We start from the raw sequence: 19947 nt of genomic DNA on the forward strand, positions 1-19947 counted from the left end.
AAACTATGCTAGGGCTTCCCTGGTGGCGCAGTGGTTGAGAGTCCGCCTGCTGATGCAGGGGACACGGATTCGTGCCCCGGTCCGGGAAGATCCCACATGCCGCGGAGCCGCTGGACCCGTGAGCCATGGCCGCTGAGCCTGTGCGTCCAGAGCCTGTGCTCTGCAACGGGAGAGGCCACAGAAGTGAGAGGCCCGCGTACCGCAAAAAAAAAAAAAAAAAAACAAAAAAACTATGCTAAATGATTTTAGTTCAATAGTATTGTTCATTGAACAGAACTTCTAGTCTTTTGTTTTTTGGTCAATAACCTAAACACACACACACACACACACACACACACACACACACGCCTCTTAGGAATATATTCAGGATTGTGAAAAACGTATATGTTTCTGTTTTTGAGAAATATGCACAACAGAAAGTAATTATAATTTGCCTGAGTGATTTATGACTTAATCATCAGTTGACTAAAATAGATTTGTGGCTAGATGTGTACGTTCAGAAGCTAGTTTTATTGAGTATACTCTAACTGAACTTTATTAAAACCTTTACAACAGAAATTAATCTTAAGAACTGAGGAAATGGAAAGATTAATTTACATTAAATGTACTCAAGAAGAAAAAAATGACTTAGTTTTCATCTGGGAGAATGTTGATATTTGAGCATCAAATTTTTTTTTCAAAGCTACAACTTTGTGACTTGTATGCATAAGGATTTGCTCTAAGATTAGGTATTACTTTTTTGTTTCAGTTCCAAAATCAACATATATGGGATAATTTATATAGAAACTGATTTTGTAGCATTAAAGATGTATCACATTTTAGGGGCTTCCCTAGTGGTGCAGTGGTTAAGAATCCTTCTGCCAGTGCAGGGGACATGGGTTCGAGCCCTGGTCCGGGGAGATCCCACATGCCGCAGAGCAACTGGGCCCTTGCGCCACAACTACTGAGCCTGTGCTCTAGAGCAAGCCGCAACTACTGAGCCCGAGTACCACAGCTACTGAGCCCGTGTGCCTAGAGCCCGTGCTCCACAACAAGAGAAGCTACCGCAATGAGAAGCCCATGCACCACAACAAGGAGTGGCCCCCGCTCTCCGGAACTAGAGAAAGCCCTCGCACAGCAACGAAGACCCAATACAGCCAAAACTAAAAACAAATAAATAAATAAAATTTTTAAAAATGTATCACATTTTAAAAATGGAAATTAAAATTTCAGAAAGTTCAAAATTTGAGGATTTTTTTTTTTTTTTTGCAGAAGAGTTCATACTATCTGTACTAGGTAGTATGAACTAACAGTGTGATAGCAAAAGTTAGGTATGAGCATAGCTAGTGAAAAATGTTTTTAAAAACAGGTTTTAAAAACGTTGGTTACCTCATAGGCTGTACATGTTCATAGTTACAAAGCATTTTTGGCTCTGAAAAGTTCCTAATTATTATTATGCTTATGGAATTGATCTGCTTTATGTAAATGCATTCAGATAGTTTTTGAAGAAGTGGGTTTTTTTTTTTTTTTTTGCGGTACGCGGGCCTCTCACTGCTGTGGCCTCTCCCGTTGCGGAGCATAGGCTCCGGACGCGCAGGCTCAGCAGCCATGGCTCACGGGCCTAGCCGCTCTGCGGCATGTGGGATCTTCCCGGACCGGGGCACGAACCCGTATCCCCTGCATCGGCAGGCAGACTTCCAACCGCTGCGCCACCAGGGAAGCCCTGAAGAAGTGTTTAAAAATATTTTAGATGCATATATACCTTGTGAACACTCGAGTTTGCTTATTTTTTTTAATTAAAAAATTTTTTAATTAATTTTTTATTGAAGTATAGTTGATTTACAATGTTGTATTAGTTTCAGGTGTATAGCACAGTGATTCAGATATATATATCTGTCAGATTCTTTTCCCTTATAGGTTATTACAAAGTATTGAGTATAGTTCCCTGTGCTGTACAGTAGGTCCTTGTTGGTTATCTATTTTATATATAGTAGCAGAGTTTGCTTATTTTAAAATACGTGTTTCATTCAGTAAACATTAAAAGAAGAAAAGAAGTCATTGCCACATTCATTTTAAACTTTTATGAAATTAAGGCTGAGTTGTTTTAGTACTAATTCTAGCCTTGTAGTGAATGAAATGGATTAATTTAAAGCTATAAATATTTCTTTAGGGGTAAAATGTACATAGATTTATTTCTTGACAAATATTAACAAAATAAAATTATAAACAATACTGTAGGTTATTTTTACTAGATTCTGATGGCAGGTGTTTTTAAATTCATCAGCCACTTTCAGTGAAAGAATGGTGACACTTGTAACAGCTAAGAACTGGGACCTGGGAGTGAGACCTGTGCTAGATTTTGGGGGAAGTACTTAATTTTCTGAAGATTCTGAGTCCTCATCCATAAAATGGGGTAAGGAATTGTCTGAGTTGCAAATGAGATATCTATAACCGTGTAGCACAGAGCTTGGCAAATAGACGTAATCAATTAATGACAATTTGCTTTTAATGGTTTTGTAACATCTATATTGTGCCAGGTGAAATTTCTGAAGTCATATCAAACCCATTTACTTCTGGGGTAGAATTTAATATCACTTCCAGAGAATTGTTTTGGTGGAATTTTCTTTTCCTATACTTTTTCTGTTTTTATCAATTTGAACGATGGCTTCGATTTAGCTATTTTTCTTATCTTGAATTAGAAGGAGAAAGCTATAATTTCATTTAGTAGGGGAACAGTGGAGAGGAGCTACCTAGGCGTTGGTCTCTTTTAGGATGTAAGTGGTATCCCGATTGACAAGACTTTTGATAGTGAATATTTCAAATAAGGCAGAAGCTGTAGTGAGATATTTTCCAGCCAGCCTGGCCCCCTGGCAGTGCTCACAGGAGTGGGGCGCGGGCTTTGATTCACTGACAGGAGTCCCTGGGCTGAAAGAACTATCTTTACAACAGAAGATCTTTTAAGAGAATTCTATTATGTCAGCGTATTATTAATAACTTGTATTAATAGAAGAATATAAAAGTGTTACAGGTTTCTCAAATGAAGAGTTCCTTGATCAGAGTGGGATGAAATAATTTTGCTCCGAAAAGCCTCGTTAATCTGCCATTGTTAGCAATAAGATGATTCTCCAAAAACCTTAAGCTCATCATAAGTCCCCATTTTAAAAAATTAGATATAAATCTCTGACATCCTAAATGGTGTGCAAAATCTAGATGGTAAATCATCTTCTCTCGTGTCTAATCTGAAGAGCTAGAATGGTGTGCAAAATCTAGATGGTAAATCATCTTCTCTCGTGCCTAATCTGAAGAGCTAGAATGGTGTGCAAAATCTAGATGGTAAATCATCTTCTCTCGTGTCTAATCTGAAGAGCTAGGTGACCACATTGGTCAGAGTTGACCGAAGGCATATGGTCCAGCTGTTAACGGTTTCAGATGACTCAAGTTCACGGGTTTTGGAGGGAACATTGCAGCTTCTACTGGCTGTTGAGAAAGGTCAAAATTCAAACAATACAGAATGACCTAGAGTAAAAAAGTGTAAGTGTCTCTTCACTTTTTCCCTTTGTTCCAATACTTCAGGCATTAATAACAGTTTCGTATCTTTTTAGACCCTTAAAAAACACACATTTATTCTTTCTCTTCCCCTTTACACACACACACACACACACACACACACACACACACACACACACAAATTGTTACATAAATGGAAATAATCTAAACATGTATTATTTTGCTTGCATGTCTTGGAGATTTCATGTGTGTACATATGTATGTGTGCATGCTACTTCTTAATATGTATTTCTCCATTGATGGACATTTTTGTCGATAATCTGTAATCATTGATAGGTACACGAAAATAACATGAGACGGTAATGCTGACAATCGTAGTATCAATATATAACATTTACTGACATTTATTGTGTACCAGGCCATGTGTTGATTTATCTCACTTAACAACCAAATGAGGTACACATATTATAATAAATATTTTACCATCGAAGGATCAGGCTCAGAGAGGTTAAGGAACAGCCCCAAGTACTTTTAGACCTTTTTACGGATGTACACATGTAAGAGAGATTCCTAGGTGTAAAACTGTTAGGTTAAAGAGGACACCCGTTTTAAATTCTGATGGATACTACTGAATCGTGTTCCAAAAAACCTGTGTCAGTTTAATCCCAACAGCAAGGTATGGGAGCACATATTTCTTCATATTCTTACACTAAACAGTGTAAATCTTTTCATTTTTTTCCCTTTTATATTTACTTGATTATTTCAGTTGAACGTATCTTCAGATCTTTATTGGTTATTTGTATTTTTTTCTGTGAATTGTCCTTCCATATTGTTTGCCCACTCTTCTTTTGAATTGGTAGTCTTTTTTATTGCTATGGAACAGCATGTATGTTATGTACACGCCTTCTTTGTCACATGTGTTTCTGTCTATGGTGTGCTCATAATTAACTTGTTTATGATGGCTTCTGTCTTATAGGAGATTTCAGTTTTTATGTACAAAATCTGCCAATATTTTCCCTGGTTTTATGTTTTGCTTAAAAAGACCTAGACATCTCAAAACCTTAAGTACAATTTCTTATTCTTCTACGGCCTGTGTAACTTCCTTTCCATTTGAAATTTTGAGTGTTCTGCTGTAGGGTAGGGTAAGAATCTAATAATTGTGCTTTTACCCGCATGAACCTCAACTTGTAACAGCATTCACTGAACAGGACCTTCCTTCTTCTCACCGAAGCGGGGTGCGGCCTGCGTCAGTGTCAGGGGAACGTTTCATTTCCGCGTGATCTGAGTCTACGATACTGTCGTGAGACAGAGGAAGAGACTCTTGGCCTCGTCACACGTGGAGGTGATTTGTGTGTTGCGGTTCCCATTCTTTCCTCTATTTTTGTCTCCGTGTCTCTTCCAGTACAAGCATGGGTCTGTTTTCACTCTGAGATTGGAATATGTGTTTGGCGGAGGTGTGTTTCGTGTCTCAGCCCATCAGTGACGGTGCTGTGGCCCAGAAATGCCCGGGGCACTCACCTTGTCCCGTGCCACCTGTGGGAGCCCCACAGACACTCCATTGGCTGCAGCCCATCTTGTGATGGCGTGGCCAGCCCAACCCTCGTGGTTCTCGTTATGGTTACCAAAGGCACCTCAACAGCCATCAGGGAACTTTGGCAAAACAAGATTCATGACTCACAGGTCCTGGAGGGTCACAAGGACACATCCCAGGGCCACACGGCAAGGTCGTGGGGAGAGAAAGAGAGCAAACTTGGGTTCTGCCTTTACGGGTGGAAAAGCGAGGTCACTCAAGTGCTCAGTTATCTAGGTCACCCAGGGCTTTCGAAAAGGGGAACTTCACGGATGCAGGGGGGCCTGACTTCATCCAGTCGTGTTTCTGGCACTGTGTATATTCAAGATAGATGACTTTGAAGTAGATGCTTCAGCTATCAGAAGCTTAAGGTCAGGTACCTACATGACAATCAAAAACGCCGTACCCTACAAGATGAAATAGGAAAAATCCATTATGATCTGATTTTGCTTATTTTTTCCCCTTGTAAGGGCAGGCCTCTGTTAGAAATGGTGTTTTGGGGGGCCATTTATGCATCTAGAGAGGAAAGAGCCACCTAGGTTCTAAAATCTCTTACCTTTGTGTAGGCGGTCTAGAAATCCTTTAGTGGGACAAACAGAATTTTAATCTGGAAATAGCCATATGGTAGAAAATTTTCTTTTTTCTTAAAGAATAAGATTTAAAAATCGAGTTCCCTCCACGTAAAAGTCCCCAAGGTATTTTGCTAATGTGGGGAAAAGCAAGGGGGTGGACTAGTGTGTGTAAGGTGCATGTTTTGTTTAAAAAGTGGGAAGAGGAGAAACATCTTATATTTGTATGTATATACAGAAACTCTAGAAAGATATCTAATAAAATACAGATGGTTTTTACCCATTGGCGACAGAGATGGGGGTGGAACTGGCCAGGTGTGGAAACAACCTGAGAGGAGACTTCTTGCTGGTGACAATTTTAAACTTTCTAGTTTGTGAGCCACGTGAAAGTATTACCCGTTTTTTTTGTTTGTTTGTTTTTAACAAGGAGTGGTCAGTAGTGAAATGCAGCAGGAATTTCAGTAAGGCGAGAATGGGAAGTGTCTATCGTGTTTCCCAATGATTTGTTAAATTATGAACTTTACCAGAACAGGTTCGTGGGTGTGTGAGTGGCTGAAGCAAGACTGCCTGCAGTGAATTGAAATGTGGATGAGAAGCATTTTTACTGTATATTACTGAGTGAAGAAACCACCCCAGGACTTCCCTGGCAGTCCAGTGGTTAGGACTCAGCACTTTCACTGCCGAGGGCCCGGGTTCAATCCCTGATCAGGGAACTGAGATCCAGCAAGCTTTGCAGCATGGCCAAAAAAGAAAAAGAAACCACCCAAAACGTAGTGGCTTAAAACAAGTCATTTTACTCTCCCACCGGCCTGAGTTGACTGGGCTCAGCTGGGCAGTTTCTTTACTCCATGTGATGTCAGCTGAGGCTGGAGTCACCTGGGGACTCAACTGGGTCAGAGCATCCATGATGACTTGCACCTGGGAGCTGAGCTGGGGCTCTTAACTGGTTTTCCTGGGTACGGACTTTCGGTCTGGCCTTGGCTTCTCCAGGGTAGCTGGGTGCAGAGAGGCTGCGTACCCAGAGCAAGGAGGGGACGCTGTTTTCATAAAGGTGAGACTGAGAACTGGTCCAGCATCACTTGCAGCCCATTCTGTTGTTCAGGCAGACCTAGGACCAGCCCAGAGTCAAGGGGAGGGGACATGAAGCCATCTCGAATGGGGAGAGTGACAAATCATTTATGTCCATCTTTAAGCAGTCGCAGGAAGCCTTTGCCAGAAATTAATTACAACTGAAACATCCCCTGCACAACTCATATTAAAAAAAGTCCTAGCTGAGAGAATTACAAACTTATTTGCAGAAAATTTTAAGATTATGACTAACAAAAAATCTGCGTGCCCACCCCCTGTGGAACAAGGAGGAATGTAACAGGCAACTTAGTCCAAAATGTTTGGGTAGCTTGAAAAACTGTGTTTAGTGAGTTTTGCTTTGGAATAATGCCCTCTGCTTACCTTGACGGAAACAATAAACCATCACAGGCAATCTGCTTGTGCATTTCTCTCAGAGTATGGAAAATATCCTCTACATTACCTATGTGAAGAGCATTAAAGATTTTTTTTCCAAATCCTAGTGCTAGGAAATCTTTACTTTCTGTGAAGAACTGATACGATTGTTTCTTATAGTCAATGCAAAACTGATTATAAAGAACATCCGAAAAATTTACAGGTCCAATTTAATAATACTGTAGTGTACGACCTGCATAAATTTGTGTTAACTACACCTTAGTGATGATTTTCTATACCAGCTAGATGTTCCATGAGGTGAATTGCTATCTATTTCTACTTTTCCAGTTTAATGTATGGTCCTTATAAATCTTCTAAAATCTTTTGTAAAATAAAATAGAGAGCACATGAATGAATAAACGGAACAACGACAAAAACATTGTTAGGTGGATAGAGATAAGACATCTTAAATTTATACCCTTATGACTGAAAGCCAGAGTTTGTTTAGTAGGAAGGCTAGAACAGAAGAACATTGAGTCTCTTAGCACCTGAAGAGATCTTAGAGGAATTAGAAAGGGGATGCTGGAGGTCCCAAAGATACTTCATCTCTCAAAAACTCTTGGTTAGAGCTACCCTGTTCTTTACATTGAGAAAAAGAGGGATTTTCTTAATCCAATACCTAGTACCTACAAAGAACCTACAGCAGACATACTGAAGGGTGATCTAGTGAATGTTTTCCTTCTTGTAACAGGACACGTATGTCCGCTATTACATTTTCAATTCAGCTTTGTTCTGGAGGTCCTGCCTAGTAGAATAAGGGGAGTAAAAGTATGAGGAGGAAGGAGACAAAGCTGTCGTTCTTCACCGATGATACTGCAGAAACTAAAGCAGCCAATGAAGTATTCCTGGTTATCAGGAACAGAGGAGAACGAGAGCTGGGAAAAAGATTGCAGAACTAAAAATGTAAATGACAAAACAAAAGGGGACATACTGGCTTGTAATGGAGGCTTGTAGCCATCTCCCAAATCTGTTCTCTTTTATGGTAATTGAACCCTTGACTTACAACTTGCCACGGAGAATAAGGGTATTGCCCAGGGTCTCTTACAGCTAGGTGAGCCTGTATGACGAAGTTCTAGTCACACTAGCATGTGATGAGAAGTGGCACATGCGGCTTCCAGTAAGCGTGCTCTTACTGGAATGTGGATGCAGTGGCAGCCATCCATTTTGGAGCGTGATGCATCTTGGAACTCCCTAGGAATAGCAGAGCAATAGGAAAAAGGAACATGGATCTCTCCCATCATGGAGCAGCCATAGGGCCGCTGGATACAACTGTGCAGTTGGACATGACGTTAGTGGGTACACGTCGCAGAGACCACAGCGTGAATATGACCCCATAGAGTGGTGCAACAGACATCAGGAAAAATGGGTATCCTGCACAACCATACACAGTATCCCAGCGTCACCCGCTCCAGGTAGGGCTACCCCGAGGAGTAAGTCTTGGGAAGCTTACACCTAGACTATTTCAAATACTGTTACTTTGGATCTCTGCCACAGGTGCTGAACCTCCGTTACAGTTCATACAAGATTCTAAATTGGGAATAGGGTGTAGTGTCCTTTAGCAAAGAAAGGAAGTCAAACAGAGTAGTAGCCAAGGGGCAAGATGAATTTCACATTTGTCGAGTGAATGCTCTGTGCAAAGATCTACGGTAAGAGCTGGTGGAAGATACGTGAAGGACAGTTCTTGTCCTCCAGGAACTTAAAGTCTAGTGAGGAAAAACCCATCTATAAACTTCAATAACTTTCGGGACTATAACCCTCAAGGGATTTATAGTCTAGTAAAGAAAAATATATTTATACCAGTAATTTTAATACATGGCAATGAAGTGTGGCTCTGAGGCAGTAATCGAGTAGGAAGAGACATTTATACCAATAATATTAAGCGGGTACTGGAGGCATCCCTGATGCTAAGCAGAGTATAATTAGCTAGCCCCAAGTTTCCAAATCACAACGTTCATCAGCTTTCCCTTCAGATAGCCTTAAGTTACGAGACACAGTACTAATTTTTCTATTTCAGTGCCCTAAGACATCTGGCTTTCTGCAGCACGTAAGCAGTTTGCCTAGTGTATTTGAAAGAATTCTTCTTAGTAAAAGAAAGAGAAAAAAATCAATATTTTTTTTATTTGCACACAGATGAAAACATGGTTGGCCTCAAAGGAAAAAAAAATCTAATTTATTTTACAGTGGTTTCTAAATATTACTCCAGAGAGACTTTTATTTATTTATGGAGAGTATCAATATGACCTTTAAGAAACTTACATTATTTTGGTGGTGGTGTTCTAAACAGACTATGATAATAATAATATCCAATAAAAGAAAATGAATTTGAAAAATAACGTGTGTGTGTACTGGTTATGTGTGGGCGGGGACCAACCACAAGTTCTGCAAGTCTTTTCTCAGTATTAAGACTGTTGTCGCTGGAGTAGCAATTTGCTGTTTCAGCCCACCATGGATATTTATTAAGGATCTATTCTGAGCAGTGCTCTGCTGGGCGCTGTGGAAATGTGGTTAATAAAACAACTTCTGCATTCTCATACAGTAGGCCACTGCCCAAAAGGAGGTATAGAAACACATACTCATAAATAACCAATACAGAGTACTAGGTAGAGGCCCAAGGAAGTGCGAGTATGTTGGGGAGGATACTTCTTTTGTATTAAAAAAATTGATTTACAGAAAGGGGTGGTAGGTGGAATTTGCCTCTCAGGGTCAGGTTTGCTGACCCTGTTCTAGAAGAAGAGAGACTACAGGTGAGGATCTTCTCTTTTGGATGACAAAGGACAACCTTAGTTCGGATCCTTTTCTTCCCTGGGTAGCTCAGTTTGTTCTAAGACAGTATGTCCCCTTAGAGTACATTCCCAGCCTAAAAGTCATCGCCATGGGAATATGGGCTGTGATCATCTGTTATAGCTATTTTGGTCCATGAAAAAGGGGTCATGGAATCTATTTCTTTGCCTGTATTGGAGATATGGTAAGGAAAGAGTCCATGGTCTCATTCTCCAGCTGTTGGCCAGTCTGGCAGGAGGCTCGCTGGTCAGCATCTCAGAGTCTAAGAGCAAATCTTTAACCACATTTCTATGTACCAGGGGAAAGATGAATTCTTACTGGGTGAAGCTTAAAGGACTTCATCGGAATGATGGGCATTAAGGATTGGAAACATTCCAATACGCAGAGTTAGAAGTGAGTTTGGGGCTGGGGCAGGTTTGGAAAGAGGGAGGGGGTAGTGCAAACCTATAAAACTAAGAGGCCAGAGCATATACAACAGAACCAACAGGCACACAGTGGGCAACTTAATAAGACGCATGGCTAAAAGGTCCGTTGTGTGGATTCTTGCCCCGTGGAGAGTCATGGTCTTTATTCAGCAGGCAAAGGCCATCAGAGATTTTTGAACGTGGTGTTGACAATTCCACCTGTACTTCCTCATCGTGGGAGGAGCTGGAGGCATCAAAGATCGAAGGCTGGAGACCAATTAGGAGGCTGCTGTATTATTCCAAGCAAGAAATACTGAGAGACTTGACTGAGGGAACATGAGAGAAAAAGCGAAGGTGGATGAGACATTGGAGACCTTGTCAAGAATGAAGCTCCAGGGTTTGGTGCCTGGGGAGAGATGGAAGAGGAAAAAGTACACCCTCAAACGGTCCTCTAAGTTTTAAGCATGTAAGTTATAAATATGATCTTATCATCTAACAGAACAATAAAACACAGTAAGCATTGTTTATATTTCTCCCAAAGATACACATTAATGGAATCCCACATATCGGTAAATGGCAGGTCTATTTTCCTCACCTTGCAGTCATCATCAGCATATTTTCACTCGTAACTCACAGCTTGTTGCCTTAACCTTCAAAGTATATCCAGAATGCAAACATTTCCCATCTCCACTGCTGATACCATTTTGGGGTTGGCTGCCATTTTCTCTTGCCTATGTCATTACTGTAGTCTCCTGGCTATGTTCCCCAGTTCATCCCTGACTCCCTCTCATCTGCTCTTAACACAGCAGTCACTTACCTTTTTATAATTTAATTTTTATTTTATATTGGAGTATAGTTGATTTACAATGTTGTGTTAGTTTCAGGTGTACAGCAAAGTGGTTCAGTTATACATATACATATACCCATTCTTTTTCAGATTCTTTCCCACCTAGATTATTAGCAGTCAGTCATCTTTAAAACAAAAGTAGGATCACGTCATCCCTCTTCTCAAAATCTTCCAGTAATTCCCCACTTCGCTTAGAGTAAAAGCAGACCTTCTAACCATAGCCTACAAACCCTCCGTAACATGCTGCCTCACTTTCTTTTGCTACTTCGCTCTGGCCAAATCTGACACCTTGCTGTGCCTGTAAAATGCCATCCAGTCTCCTTTCTCAGGGCCACTGCACTTGCTGTTACCCTTCCCTTTAGGTTTTTGTCACTTTGCCAGAGCAGCCGTCCCTGACTACCATATGGTGTAGCAACCCTATTCCCTCCACTGCATTCTCCAGCCACTAGACTCCAACTTAGTTTTTTTCCATAACTCTTGACAAAATATGTATCTATATAGTTTGTGTCTCTCCCTCATATGGACTGTAAACTCAACGTGGGCGTGATTAGTCTTTTTCTTTTCTTTCGTTACTGCATTTCCAACACCCAGAGCAACTTGGCATAGAGCAGATATTGAAATATTTATTGAATTAATGGAGTCTGTCAACAGAAGGCTGAATTCCACAAGTGCATACTAGATGTTCCCGTCGGGTTTTTTTTTTCTGTGTTTTTTAAATTTATTTTATTGAAGTATAGTTGATTTACAATGTTGTGTTAATTTCTGGTGTACAGCAAAGTGATTCAGATATCTATATCCATATCTATATCTATTCTTTTTCATACTCTTTTCCATTATGGTTTATCACAGGATATTGGTTATAGTTCCCTGTGCTCTACAGTAGGATCTTGTTGTTTATCCATTCTCTATATAATATTTTGCATCGGCTCATCCCACACTCCCAATCCATCCTCCCCCTCCCCTGCCCCCTTGGCGACCACAAATCTGTGCTCTATGTCTGTGAGTCTGTTTCTGTTCTGTAGATATGTTCATTTGTGTCATATTTTAGATTCCACATATAAGTGATATCATATGGTATTTGTCTTTCTCTTTCTGACTTACTTCACTTAGTATGATCATCTCTAGGTCCACCCGTGTTGATGCAAATGGCATTATTTCATTCTTTTTTATGGCTGAGTAGTAGTTCATTGTATATATGTACCACATCTTTATCCATTCATCTGTCGATGGACTCTTAGGTTGTTTCCACGTCTTGGCTATTGTGAATAGAGCTGCAGTGAACATAGGGTTAGATACTCCCATTGCTAACACGTACCTTAACATAGCATCTGATGTGTTAAGAGAAGCACCTCATTAGAAATTTCTGGTAAACTACTTCTGGTAAATTGTAATTGCAAAAAAAAAGCCTGGTCTTAACAAATCCAAAATCTACAACATCTTGGTAACCATGCTGCCTCACTGAGTTCTAGCAAACGAAAAAGCTCTGAGGTGTGGGCTTAGGTTAATGAGTGATCTCGCATCATTTTTCAAAACAGCTCTCATCTTCAGAATTCACTCAAGCAATCATATAACAAAATTCCTTAAACAACTCTCTATATACCAGCACTGTGCTCTGGGCATGGAAGATGGAAGGTTGTCCTACCCTCAAGGGCCTTACAGGCTGTGAAATAAAAGAAAAAACAGGTCAGCCTGCAACTAAATATGCGTATGTCAAGTGCTTTGTGGGGTGAGGGGTAGCACAGAAGAGGGGCGGCTAACCCAGGAAACAGTCTGCAGAGGAGGCCAGGCTGGGGCTGGATTAGGCGGATTTCATGTAAATGGAAAAGACAGAACGGGGTGTCCTAGGCAGAGGCGACTGCAGCCTCAAGCATGCAGTGCTGGGGGAGTTTGGGAAACTCCAAGTACTTCTGTGCGGCTGGTACACAGGTGTCTTCTGAGATGTGATGAACATGAGGATGGAGGTGTAGGAAGAGCCTAGATATGAAATAGAAGGAGGACACAAGACACATGTACGATGGTCATTCTGATCGGGGCACCTCGTGATAGAAAGGGGACCTGTAGGGAGGAGGGGTCAGACAGTGCATACATGCTGTTGTATTAAAGTTTATATTAATTCCGGGTGTTGTTTAATGGTACTTTCTCTAGAAAAGCTCTCAAGTATTATACAGTAAGTGTAAGAATAAATAACACTTTGGTTCTGATCACACATCAGTTTTGATTAATTGATAAGTTGATTACAGACGGAAGTTACACACTTCTGTTTTATTTGTATCAGGTAAAGTTAATGGTACAATTTGTGATTTTTTAAGATTCGAAAGTATTTCCCTTTTCTCTTTGAGAGTTCCTATTTCTGAGACTGTACTCCTGTTTCAAGGCACTTAAATCATTTTGTCAGCTCAAGAAGGCCCTTCCACTGTCTGAGGGCAACAGCCTTGAACTACAACTGCAAGATTTTTAGAGAAAATTCCCAGCCTTTGGAGCAGGTGCGGCAATCTCTCATGTTCTAACCAACTAATTGATGGGTTAGTGGCTGCTGGGGTTCTGTGCCGGGCACTCAGAATCGTGCCAAGATCATGAGTGATGTCTGCACGGGCAGGAGACGGCCAGCGGTGGCATGTGTCTCTAAGTGTTACCACCCCTGCTGAGGAGAATATACTCTGACAATTCAATCTGGTGGCAGTGCTAAGAAATCAGACCACTCTTTTTAGCCTTCTCTCCAAAGCCTTTGAACCCTTGAAATTTTCTGAACCACGTTGACTTTTAAACTCTTTGAACCATAAGAGACACAGGGACATGAAGTAACTTGCCCAAGGTCATCCAGCTGATAGTTGGTGGATCCATGATATAAAAGCAATCTGTTGGACTCCAAAGATCCTGTCTTTTCTTTTTTTATATTATGGATCTACCAACTATGAGCTGGGTGACGTTGGGCAAGTTACTTCATGTCTCTGAACCACAATTTCCACATCCATAAAATGGAGAAATTAATATCAGCCTCAGAAGAATGTTGTACCTACCTCATCGGTTTCATCACATACCATCATTCTCTCAGTATGCTCTAGGTTGGCAAACTACTGCCTTTAGGCCAGATTGAGCCCTGTTTTTGTAAAATAAAGTTTTATGGGATACAAAAAAAAAAAGAGAGAGACACAGGGACTGAGTTTTGACACATGAATGCAATTCACGGCCATAAGCTCTCAGGACTTCCTTTTCCTTGCTCTCGACCTTCTTTTGGCTGCTAGACAGGTTACCAATGGCTACCAAACAGCCACCCAGTGTAACTGGCTATGGAGTAGTCAACTAATAACGCTCCTGCTTCCATATGATATCGGGTAGGGTATTTTCAAATGCTTATCGATAACGATAGTTGGACACCAAAACTATGAGTTTTGCTTAGATGAAAAGATAAAGTTTAAATAAGAAGGGGCATGGCAGATAAGAAATTAGAACAGTTTTTTTAAAAATGAAATATCATTGACATCTAACATTGTATTATTTTCAGGTGTACAACATAATGATTCAGCCTAAGTATAACTGCAAAATGATCATCACAGTACGTCTAATTAACATCCTTATGGAAATAGAAAGAATAAAATCAGGGTTATGTGCACGGGAGCTACAGAGTTCTAACTTGGAATTTTTGCCTGACAAAGGTCTAGCTTACTTCCTACTAATCGCTTGCTGAAGTTAATTTGCAATCCTCAAACTAAAAGTCAGGGGGTAGTAGAGGAAAACTAGCTCTTTTCACTAGTGTATCCAAATGTCTCAGCAACTTGCCATAAAGTCAAAAACGGATTGGTGTGCAGCTCTCTCCAAACAGTGACTTGGGGCCCCAGCCTCCTTCTAGCCCTTGCCTGGGCAGGGTTTTACATATGACTCCCAAGACCAACGTACTTGTCTGTACCCAGCTAGCACAGCAGGAGAGACACACAGATTCGCGTGTAGCAAGCTTTATGGGCCAGACGTGGCCGTGGCATTCGCAGATGTTCCACTGGCAAAGACTTGGTCATGAAGCCAAAGCAAACGAAGGATGTTGGTGCCCTGGAAACAAGCTGGTGAAGAACTTCCTTATTTCTCAAACAAACAGACATACCCCAGACTTGCTTTCACTGTAAGGTGCCTATGGGCTGGTGCCTATTTACCAAAGGGCCTTCGTTTTTATTTTTTTAAAAATGTTTTTGGCGGCCCCGCCCCCAGCGCGGGGGTTGGAGCCCGGGTTCCCGCGGAGCCAGAACTTCGGGCTTGGCGTCCATTTCGGCCAGCGGCTCCGACGGGAGGGCAGAGCGACCCCACGCCGCCCATTGCAGCCCCGCCCTGAGGACGGAGGCGGGAGAGCGACCACGCCTGCGCCAAGTCCACAGGGCCCGTGGCGTCTTCTGCCAGAGTCTCTTGGTAGCAAGTGGCTTCCTGCAGGGCCGGTTAGCATCACACCTGTGGTTGACCTGGTTCTGGGATGGGCCAGCGCTTTGGCTTGGCTTTCTGGGATTGACCGTGCCTGGCGGAGTGGACGCAGACGGGAGGTCGGTCTCCTGCGGACACGCTGGGGCTTCAGCTTCTGGGAAACACTGGGCCCCGTCCACGCAGACAGGACCCCAGTGTCTTCAGGACCTGCTGGGAGGTGCCGCCATGAGAGTGAAAGGTGAAGATAAAATGAGGAGAAGCTTCCTGTATGTGGCTGAAGGGTGAGGGGGGTCCGTTTTCAGAGGAGCCCACAGAGGAAGGGCTTGATGTGCAAAAATGTGGATTTCAGGTAGTCTGTGTGTGGTGTAGACAGTTTCCAGTGTCCCTCTTTGGTATGTGGTATCTAGTTTACTTGGTATCGTGTTTTGTTTTTGTTTTTCTTTTGCGGTACGCGGTCCTCTCACTGTTCCGGCCTCTCCCGTTGCGCAGCACGGGCTCTGGACGCGCAGGCTCAGCGGCCATGGCTCACGGGCGCAGTCGCTCTGCGGCATGTGGGATCCTCCCGGACCAGGGCACGAACCTGTGTCCCCTGCATCGGCAGGCAGACTCTCAACCACTGCGCCACCAGGGAAGCCCACTTGGTATCATTTTAAAATATATACATTTATTTGTTTATTTGGCTGCGCGCGGTCTTAGTTGTGGCAGGTGGGCTCCTTAGTTGCGGCATGTGAACTCTTAGTTGCGGTGTGCATGTGGGATCTAGTTTCCTGACCAGGGATCGAACCCCGGCCCCCTGCATTGGAAGCGCGGAGTCTTACCCGCTGCACCAGCAGGGAAGTACCCGGCATCATTTTTTGAAGGGACTTTCCACAGTGAATGTCCTTGGCAGCTTTGTCATAAATTGACCACATCCACATCCGTCTGGATTATTTCTGGGCTCTCTGTTCTGTTCCTCTGGTGCCTGTTCTTGTGCCCATTCCACACTGTTTTGATTCCTGTAGCTTCCTAGTGTAGTTTGAAGTCTGGGACCGGGTTGACTCCAGCTGTGCTCTCTTTTCTTAGGATTGCTTTGGCTCTTTGGGGTCTGTTTTGGTTCCACACAAATGATAGGGTTGTTTGTTCTGTTTCTGTGAAAAATGCCATTTTAATTGTGTTAGAAATTGAATTGAATGTGTACACTGCTTTGGTTGCATGAACGTTTTAACAATATTCTTCCAGTGCCTGATCACAGAATATTTCTTCTTTCAGTTTCTTTATGAGTGTCTTACAGTTTGCATTGTGCAGGTGTTTCACATCATTGTTTAAATTTACACCTGGGTATTTTGTTCTTTTCAATGCAGTTGTGAATGGGACTGTTTTCTGAATTTTTCTGATACTTCTGCTTCCTTCTTAGTGTATAGAAACGCAACTGATTTTTTTTTTTTTTTTTTTTTTTGCGGTACGCGGGCCTCTCCCTTTGTGGAGCACAGGCTCTGGACGCGCAGGCTCAGCAGCCATGGCTCACGGGCCCAGTCGCTCTGCGGCGTGTGGGATCCTCCCGGACCGGGGCACGAACCCGTGTCCCCTGCATCGGCAGGCGGACTCTCAACCACTGCGCCACCTGGGAAGCCCGCAACTGATTTTTTGTGTATTGCTTCGTATCGTGCAACTTTACTCAATTCATGTATTACTTCTACCTTTTGGTGATTTGATGTGGAAAATTGTAATTAAAAAATCCCATTGTTTGTACCATATCCCAGTTCATCCACAGCACCCAAGACATAGTGACTACTAGTATTATTAAGAGGTACTGTGGAAAGATTATATGTGGATTCCTACAAGAGTAATTAGCTTAACCATTTGGGGTGAACTGAATCTGTGTAGTACTTGGCCCCTGTCATGAAGTTTGATGTCTTACCTACTTTTCTGGCCTGGTATTGACATGTTGTTTTCAAAAGTTATTTACTTACTAATAATTTCAAACATATAGAACACCTGCTGTCAAAGTACAATGTACTCTTTATCTAAAGTTCAGATTCCCTGGTCATCATTAATTTACCACCTTTGCCAATTTAAATGACACCTTCCATTGTGTTTTACCCCCAAAAAGGGACACTCTCCCAGGGAACACCCACACAACCCCAAATGAGAAATCATTATGGTTTTCACCTTCTAATCCAAGCCACAGGCCCACTTCCATTTTTACCACCTGCCCCAGAGCATGAAAATGCCTTTTTCCATTCTGATCCAGTTTTCCTTTCCTGGAAGCGTTCTTGAGACTTTCCGTCATTTTCACAACCTTGACGGGTTTAAAGCATACAAGATGAGTATGATCTGGGTGACCTTTTCTGTATGGCTTCTTTCCCTCAGGGTGTTTTCCATGTTCATGCATGTTGTAACATGTATCAGTACTTCATTCACATTTTCCATGGTGATTAAATTTACCGAGCATAACATTTACCATGTAAACATTTAAAGTATATAGCTCTGTGACATTCACTACATTCACATTGTTGTACAGATATCCTCACCATCCATCTCTTGTACTTTTTCATTTTTTCCCAGTGAAACTGCATCCATTAAACACTGACTCTCTTCAACCCTTGTCAACCACGTTTTACCTTCTGAGTTTCACTTCTCTGGAGGATACCTCATAGAAGTGGAATCATAATAGTCGTCCTTTTGTGACCGGGTTATTTAACTTAGCATAATGACTTTAAGGCTCATACATGTTGTAGCATGTGTCTGACTTTCTGTAGTTTTTAGGGCTGAATAATATCCCTTTGTGTATATATCACATTTTGTTTATTGATTCATCTGTCCATCCATGGACACTTGGGTTGCTTCCACCTTTTGGCCGGTGTGAGAAATGCTGCTGTGAATATGGGTGTACAAACATCTATTTCACTCCCTACTTTCAAAACTTTTGAGTACATTCCCCTGAAGTGGAATTGACGAGCATACGTTAATTTATGTTTCAGTTTTTGACAAACTGCCGTACTGGTTTCCATAGCTGCCGCACCATTTTACTCTATTTCTGTGTATGTGGAGTGTATGGAAGTGTGTAGATCTACCCTCTTTTGCTTATCTATTCACCCACTGATGGCTATTCAAATTGTTTCTACCATTGGGCCAGTGTCAACCATGCTGCTATGAATATTCGTGTACGGGTTTTTGTTTGAACACCTGTTTTCAGTTCTTTGTGGCACATATCTAGGAATGGAGTTCTTGAGCAAACTGTAATTATATTTTTTATCTTTTTGAGGAAATGCCATACTACTGTACATATTGTCTGTACCATTTTACATTTCCACAAGCAATGTGCAAGGGATCCAATTTCTCTACATTGTTACCAGCATTTTTATTTGTTTGTTTCTGATTATAACCATTTATTGTAGGTGAATACAATACACACTGTGGTTTTAATTTGCATTTCCCTCACAACATGAAAGAAATATACCTAAGACAGTTTTATTAGAATCTCAAACCCCAGGATACTGCTCAGTAGACATAGCTGTTGTATAACCAAAAACTATTAATGTTCCCCTTAAATAAATTTTAAAAACCATTAAGCACAAAAAATAGAAATAAAAAAATAAAAAATATTTTTAAATTCAAAGAAAATTCGAAGGGAAAAAAGCCCATAATTCCACTCTATATTTTAATTATATTTGCAATTTTTTACTTACATTTGTAATTTTAAAAAGAATATTTGTAATTTTTACTATTTTATGAAAAATGTTTGTAATTTTTTACTTATGTAATTTTCAGATTTATGTATAGCAGTTATAATTATTTAAAACAGCTATATCATATTTCATGGAACTGATATTATTATATGATTTCTTTTTTGGGGGGATATTAATTTGATTTGATTCTAAGCCTTCTTCCTCCACCTTTATGAATAGGCTGCAGTGAGCAAATTCTAACAGATAATATTTTCATCGCTTACATTGTTTTCTTTATAATTATACAGCGGCATTATTGTAGACATAATTCTGAAGTGAACACATTTCAGCAGATAGTTTTTTCTTCTATTGTATTATTTCCTTGGAATAAATATCAATCAGTTACATTACTGGATTCAATAGTATGAATATTTTAATAATTCTGGATGCATTTTTTTGTTGTGTTGCTTTTCCAGATGTTTATACTAATTAAAAAAAATTTTATTGGAGTCTAGTTGATTTACAATGTTGTATTTGTTTCAGGTGTACAGCAAACTGAATCTGTTATATACGTATACATGTATCCACTTTTTTTTTGGATTCTTTTCCCATATCAGCCATTACAGAGTATTGTGTAGAGTTCCCTGTGCTATACAGAAGGTTCTTATTAGTTATCTATTTTATATATAGTAGTGTCTATATGTGAATGCCAATCTCCCAATTTATCCCTCCCCCGCCCTTA

The sequence above is a fragment of the Phocoena sinus genome, chromosome 2 (assembly GCF_008692025.1).
Source record: "Phocoena sinus isolate mPhoSin1 chromosome 2, mPhoSin1.pri, whole genome shotgun sequence".
NCBI lineage: Eukaryota > Metazoa > Chordata > Mammalia > Artiodactyla > Phocoenidae > Phocoena > Phocoena sinus.